Here is a 7929-nt window from a genome sequence, read left to right on the forward strand (position 1 = left end):
AATATTGTTTAATTTTTATTTATTTTATGTTAACTCATCATTTCCCTATCTACATTTGTTTGCAGGGGATTTAACTACATTTTGCTGCCTTTTGCAGCCCTCTAGCCCTTTCCGGGTGTGTTTTACAGCCTTTTTAGTGCCCAAAAGTTCGGGTCCCCATTGACTTCTATGGGGTTCGGGTTCGGGATGAAGTTCGGGTCGAGTTCGGATCCCGAACCCGAACATTTTTCGAAAGTTCGGCCGAACTCGTCGAACCCGAACATCCAGGTGTTCGCTCAACTCTAGTCCTTACGGATGTGGCCATATCTTTTATATTTTTTGTGCGATTGTCCTATGTAGGGTATAATTTTTGCGTTATGAGATAACGATTTGATTGGCACTATTTCGGGTTGTGTATGACTTTTTGATCACTTGCGATTAGAGTTGAGCGGACACCTGGATGTTCGGGTTCGGCAGGTTCAGCCAAACTTGAAAAAATAATTCGGGTTTGGGACCCGAACTTGCCCCGAACTTGACCCCGAACCCGAACCCCATTGAAGTCAATGGGGACCCGAACTTTTGAGCACTAAAATGGCTGTAAAAATGTCATGGAAAGAGCTAGAGGGCTGCAAAAGGCAGCAAAATGTGCTTAAGAGCATGGCAAATGCTCTGCAAACAAATGTGGATAGGGAAATGAATAAAAAAACATAAAGGACCTTAAAAAATAAAAATGAGGAATGATGTAGGAGGAAGAGGTTAAGGAGGCGGTGAATGGGTGGATGTGGCCGTGTAGGCTCACGTGGTGGTCTAGGTGGAAGCGGCGGCGAAGGAGGAATAGGTAGCCAACACAGATGTGTGTTATTTTGCATTTTTACATAGGGGTATCCCCCCAAAATATTGGGACATATAAAAAAAAAAAAAGGAATAAGTGCACTTGAGTACAAGGATGGATGGTTGAGGCTGTTAGAACTGTCTATTCTGCACAAGGTACAGACAAGTCCTGAGGGATCCAAGCCTGGTTCATTTTAATGAACGTGAGCTTGTCCACATTGACTGTGGACAGGCGGCTGCGTCTGTCTCTAATGACGCCTCCTGCCGTGCTAAATACACGTTCAGAGAGTACACTGGCTGCAGGGTAGGCCAGCACCTCCAAGGCATACAGGGCAAGCTCTGGCCATGTGGACAATTTGGAGACCCAGAAGTTGAATGGGGCAGAACCATCAGTCAGTACGTGTAGTCGTGTGCACAGGTACTGTTCCACCATGTTGTTCAAATGCTGCCTCCTGCTAACACGCTCCATATCAGCAGTTGGGGCCAGTTGTTGCGGCAAGGTGACAAAGCTTTTCCACATGTTGGCCATGCTAACCCTGCTTCTGAGGTGCTGGTGCTGACACAGCTGCGTTGGCGACCTCTTCCTCCTCCCCTGCCTTCGCCTTGTGCTTCCACTTGTCCCCCGGCGTCAGTCGGGAATGCTCTCAGGAGCGCTTCTACCAGCGTGCGCCTGTAGTCGCGCATCTTCCGATCATGCTCCAGTGAGGGAATTAAGGACGGCACATTGTCTTTGTACCAGCAGGGTGGCCACCCGGTAGTCAGCACACATTAAAATGTGGGCAACTCTGCAGTCGTTGCGCAGGCACTGCAGCATGTAGACGCTCATGTGTGCCAGGCTGCCCAGAGGTAAGGACAAGCTGTCCTCTGTGGGAGGCGTATCGTCTGCGTCCTGCGTATCCCCCCCAGCCACGCACCAGTGATGGGCCCGAGCTGCGTTGGATGCCACCCCGCTGTGAACATACTTCATCCCCATCCTCCTCCTCATCCTCCTCGTCCTCCAGTAGTGGGCCCTGGCTGGCCAAATTTGTACCTGGCCTCTGCTGTTGCAAAAATCTTCTTTCTGAGCCACTTCTAAAAGACTGGCCTGAAAGTGTTAGAGATGACCCCTCTTCCTCCTCGTCCTGGTCCACATCCTCTTCCATCATCGCCCTAAGTGTTTTCTCAAGGAGACATAGAAGTGGTATTGTAACGCTGATAACGGCGTCATCGCCACTGGCCATATTGGTGGAGTACTCGAAACAGCGCAACAGGGCACACAGGTCTCGCATGGAGGCCCAATCATTGGTGGTGAAGTGGTGCTGTTCCACAGTGCGACTCACCCGTGCGTGCTGCAGCTGAAACTCCACTATGGCCTGCTGCTGCTCGCACAGTCTCTCCAGCATGTGCAATGTGGAGTTCCACCTGGTGGGCACGTCGCATATGAGGCGGTGAGTGGGAAGGCCGAAGTTACGCTGTAGAGCAGACAGCCGAGCAGCGGCAGGATGAGAATGCCGGAAGCGCGCACAGACGGCCCGCACTTTTTGCAGCAACTCAGACATGTCGGGGTAGTTGTGAATGAATTTCTGCACCACCAAATTCAGCACATGCACCAGGCAAGGGATGTTCGTCAAACCGGCTAGTCCCAGAGCTGCAACGAGATTTTGCCCATTATCGCACACCACCAGGCCGGGCTTGAGGCTCACTGGCAGCAACCACTCCTCGGTCTGTTGTTCTATACCCAGCCACAACTCCTGTGCGGTGTGGGGCCTGTCCCCCAAACACATTAGTTTCAGAACGGCCTGCTGACGTTTACCCCTGGTTGTGCTAAAGTTGGTGGTCAAGGTCTGTCGCTGACCGGATGAGGAGGTGGTAGAAGAGGAGGAGGAAGCCGAGTAGGAAGAGGAGGCAACAGGAGGCAAAGAATGATGCCCTGCGATCCTTGGCGGCGGAAGGACGTGCACCAAACAGCTCTCCGCCTGGGGCCCAGCCGCCACTACATTTACCCAGTGTGCAGTTAGGGAGATATAGTGTCCCTAGCCGTGCTTACTGGTCCACGTATCTGTGGTTAGGTGGACCTTGCCAGAGATGGCGTTGCGCAGTACACACTTGATTTTATCCGATACTTGGTTGTGCAGGGAGGGCACGTTCTCATGGCGAAGTAGTGGCGGCTGGGAACGATGTACTGTGGGACAGCAAGCGTCATGAGCTGTTTGAAGCTGTCCGTCTCCACCAGCCTGAATGACAGCATTTCAAAGGCCAGCAGTTTAGAAATGCTGGCATTCAGAGCCAGGGATCGAGGGTGGCTAGGTGGGAATTTACGCTTTCTCTCAAAGGATTGCGAGATGGAGAGCTGAACGCTTCCACGTGACATGGTGGAGATGCTTGGTGACGGAGGTGGTGTTGTTGGTGGCACATCCTCTGTTTGCTAGGCGGCAGGTGCCAACGTTCCTCCAGAGGCGGAGGAAGAGGCCGGGGCAGCAGCAGGAGGGGCCTGAGCCCTTTCTTGGTTTTGAAGGTGCTTACTCCACTGCAGCCCATGTCTCACATGTAGATGCCTGGTCATGCAGGTTGTGCTAAGGTTCAGAGCGTTAATGCTTCGCTTCAGGCTCTGATGGCACAGCGTGCAAACCACTCGGGTCTTGTCGTCAGCACATTGAAGCTGCCTTTGGTGTGCTCAGTCCCTGATGACGGTGGCCAGTAGCAGGCGAACTGTTTTGGCGACGGCTGCTCTGCTTTTGCACCCTGCTCCCGCTTTTGTTACGCTGTTGGCTCGGTCTCACCACTGCCTCTTCCTCCGAACTCTGAAAGTCAGTGGCACGACCTTCATTCCATGTGGGGTCTAGGACCTCATCGTCCCCTGCATCGTCTTCCACCCAGTCTTCCTCCCTGACCTCCTTTTCGGTCTGCACACTGCAGAAAGACGCAGCAGTTGGCACCTGTGTTTCGTCATCATCAGAGACGTGCTGAGGTGGTATTACGATGTCCTGATCAGGAAACATAAGTGGTTGTGCGTCAGTGCATTCTATGTCTTCCACCCCTGGGGAAGGGCTAGTTGGATGCCCTTGGGAAACCTGCTGCATGACTTGAGGCTCAGACAGGTTCCCCGATATGCACGGGGGTGATGTGACAGACTGATGGGCATGGGTTTCAGGTGCCACCTGTGCGCTTTCTGCAGAAGACTGGGTGGGAGATAATGTGAACGTGCTGGATCAACTGTCGGCCACCCAATTGACTAGCGCCTGTGCTTGCTCAGGCCTTACCATCCTTAGAACGGCATTAGGCCCAACCAAATATTGCTGTAGATTCTGGCGGCTACTGGGACCTGAGGTAGTAGGTTCAGTAGGACATGTAGCTGTGGCAGAACGGCCACGTCCTCTCACTGCACTAGAGGCTACACCAACACCACCACCACTACCATGACCGCGTCCCTTATTAGATGTTTGCCTCATAGTTAGCATTTACAAAGCAAAGTAAAAAGTGGTTAAGTCTGTTAAAAATAATTAACCGCCAATAAAAACCCTGATGTAGGGTATTGCACTCAAATATTTTTTTTTTAACTCTATATGACAGCGGTATTTGTGGCCTAAATGTGACACTCATTTATGCAGTATATCAGAGGGTTTTTTCACCCCAGTAACCAAAAAGATGTATTTCTGGCCTAAATGTGACAGTCACTTATGCACGTCTAATCCCAGATTTTGCAATATATTAGAGGGTTTTTTCACCCCAGTAACCAAAAAGCCGTATTTCTGGCCTAAATGTGACAGTCACTTATGCACGTGTAATCCCAGATGTGCAGTATATTAGAGGGTTTTTTCAGCCCAGTAACCAAAAAGCCGTATTTCTGGCCTAAATGTGACAGTCACTTATGCACGTGTAATCCCAGATGTGCACTATATTTAACAGATGTATTTTTTTAACCCCAGTAAGCAAAAAGCTGTATTTCTGGACTTGCAGACATGCAGATAGCCTGTGCTGGTGCACTATTGTTGCATAAAATGGCTGCCGATTATGTATTGATATTGACTAACTGAAGAAAAAAAAATTCATTTTCAGCAGTAGTTGGCTCAGGGCAGGCTTAAAAAAATTGTGCACCGCACCCACAAAACACATTTGCTGTAGATCGCTGAGTACAAAAAACAGTTCTTGATAAGATTTCTCCCTGATCTCTCCCTCACAGCAGCTGCAGCCTCTCCCTACACTAATCCGAGCAGAGTGACGGGCGGCGCTACGTGACTCCAGCTTAAATAGAGGCTGGGTCACATGCTGCGGTTGGCCAATCACAGCCAGGCCAATAGTAGGCATGGCTGTGATGGCCTTTTGGGGCAAGTAGTATGACGCTTGTTGATTGGCTGCTTTGCAGCCTTTCAAAAAGCGCCATAAAAATCGCCGAACACCGAACCCAAACTTTTACGTAAATGTTCAGGTTCGGGTCCGGGTGCCGAAAACCCTAAAGTTCGGTACGAACCCGAACTTTACAGTTCGGGTTCGCTCAACTCTACTTGTGATTACACTTTTTGTGATGTAAGGTGACAAAAAATGGCTTTTTTTACAATACTTTTATTTTATCTTTTTACAGTGTTCACCTGAGGGGTTAGGTCATGTGGTATTTTTATGGAGCAGGTTGTTACAGACGTGGCGATACTTAATATGTAAACTTTTTAAAGTTTTTTTACATTTAACACAATAAAAAGCATTTTTGAAACAATAAAATTATGTTTTAGTGTCTCCATAGCCTGAGAGCCATAGTTTTTTTATTTTTTGGGCGATTGTGTTAGGTACGGGCAAATTTTTTGAGGTGATGGTTAGATTGGTACAATTCTGGGAGGCATACGCTTTTTTATCGCTTGGTGATGTAAGGTGACAAAAAGATGTTTTTTTTAGCACCGTTTTTATCAAAATTTAACTGAATTGAAATGTCTGGTCTTAGGAGACACAGCCCTCAGGCTGGATCTCCTGGGCTTCCATAGCTGGCAGGCTCCGATACCTGTGGAAGGCATCGGGGCTGTAATCGCAGCTTTCGGCCCCCTGCTAGCGCAGAGCCTCTGTAAGCCCGGAACATGCCACGGTCAGCACTGACTGTAGCATGTGAAAGGGTTAATCCGCCAGCATCATCGCATAAAACAATGCCGGCGGATGCAGCAGGCATCACATTATGTACATGCTTGTGGGAATGCGGTAAGGCACCACAATATCCTACGTACAGGAGCGTACACAAAAATCATTGGGCCCCATAGCAAGAATCAGAATTGGGCCCCCTAACTCCGCCCATTACCCACCCCTGGCCCTGGCTCCTCTGCTGCCATACCCATTTGCTAATAAGTAAAGAAATACAATGTATAAATAACCTTTTAAAACTGTTATGGATAAATCTTTTTTTTTTTAATAGAGGGAACCGCATTCCTCCGCCTTCACTCACAGGTGCCGCAATCAGCATTGATCGTGGCACCTGGCGGGTTAAATGATGGGGGCAGTTCACTGTCCAGAGACATTTACATCCTATGTGACTGATATCAGCAGCTCCTCTTATAACGCTCCAGTACTGATATAACCTCCAGAGACATTACATCGTATATGACTGATATCAGCAGATCCTCTTATAACGCTCCAGTACTGATATAACCTCCAGAGACATTACATCATATGTGACTGATATCAGCCGCTCCTCTTATAACGCTCCAGTACTGATATAACCTCCAGAGACATTACATCATATGTGACTGATATCAGCTACTCCTCTTGTAACGCTCCAGTACTGATATAACCTCCAGAGACATTTACATCCTATGTGACTGATATCAGCCGCTCCTCTTATAACGCTCCAGTACTGATATAACCTCCAGAGACATTACATCATATGTGACTGATATCAGCTGCTCTTCTTATAACGCTCCAGTACTGATATAACCTCCAGAGACATTTACATCCTATGTGAATGATATCAGCTGCTCCTCTTATAACGCTCCAGTACTGATATAACCTCCAGAGACATTTACATCCTATGTGAATGATATCAGCTGCTCCTCTTATAACGCTCCAGTACTGATATAACCTCCAGAGACATTACATCATATGTGACTGATATCAGCCGCTCCTCTTATAACGCTCCAGTACTGATATAACCTCCAGAGACATTACATCGTATATGACTGATATCAGCCGCTCCTCTTATAACGCTCCAGTACTGATATAACCTCCAGAGACATTACATCATATGTGACTGATATCAGCTGCTCCTCTTATAACGCTCCAGTACTGATATAACCTCCAGAGACATTTACATCCTATGTGAATGATATCAGCTGCTCCTCTTATAATGATCCAGTGCTGATATAACCTCCAGAGACAATACATCATACATAGGGGGATGAGGGCTGGAAAAATTTGAAATGCCACTGGGGGGGGGGGGGGGAGAAGAGTCACTGGGAGACATAACTTCTTGCTCTGCATGAAGTATAGGTGAGATAGTCAGTGGGCTGGAACAACAGGGGGACACAAGATGTGCAGGGGCAGCAGTTTCAGGACTCTGACTTCCCTCCCACAGTAACTTACCCCATTGCTGCTGTGTAGGAGGACCAGTGAGGGACTGAACTTTATACTGGAGGCACAGTGACACCGGAGGTCAGAAGGTGCAGAGTCTCCATATCTCCTGCTGCTGCCTCGGCTCCTCTGGCTCTGCCCCCTCCTCACACATGAAGGAATATCACACTGCAGAGAGGAGGGGGGGGGAGCTGTCTGCTCATGTCGGGTCGGTGAAGTTTACTTTGGAGAAAGGAACAAGCGCTGCAAGGTACTGTGCTGTCCCTTTTAACAAAGTAAAACTAAATGCAGTTCAGCAGCAGAGAAGAGAGGGTGGTGGTAGCTGGGAGCCGGCCCTTGCTTCCATGCACTCCGGGCCCCCCCAACCCATGTGCCCCATAGCAGCTGCGTGATCTGCCTATATTGCCAGTACGCCACTGCCTACATACATGTACGTGATTTTGCGGCAAGGGTCTAAAGTCCCTAGAGGGGACAAAAAATTACAATGAAGTTAAAAAAAGTTTTATTAACCGCTTGCCCATTGACTATATATGTTTGGGAGCTCGGCAAGCATCTCTGCATGGACGTTTTCAAATGTCCCCCCAGAGATTGCAGCTGCAG

The 7929-nt window shown here is 48.7% G+C and overlaps 1 long non-coding RNA gene across 1 annotated transcript; it reads right to left on the bottom strand.

Moving 5' to 3' along the window:
- Positions 1 to 1047: 1047 nt before the first annotated feature.
- Positions 1048 to 7544, bottom strand: LOC120994042. The gene is made up of 4 exons (XR_005777332.1): positions 7342 to 7544; positions 4211 to 4217; positions 3234 to 3237; positions 1048 to 1058 (listed from the first exon to the last, which is right to left on the bottom strand). It is a non-coding gene; the product is annotated as an uncharacterized LOC120994042 (long non-coding RNA).
- Positions 7545 to 7929: the final 385 nt, after the last annotated feature.

The sequence above is a fragment of the Bufo bufo genome, chromosome 3, assembly GCF_905171765.1.
Source record: "Bufo bufo chromosome 3, aBufBuf1.1, whole genome shotgun sequence".
Lineage (NCBI taxonomy): Eukaryota > Metazoa > Chordata > Amphibia > Anura > Bufonidae > Bufo > Bufo bufo.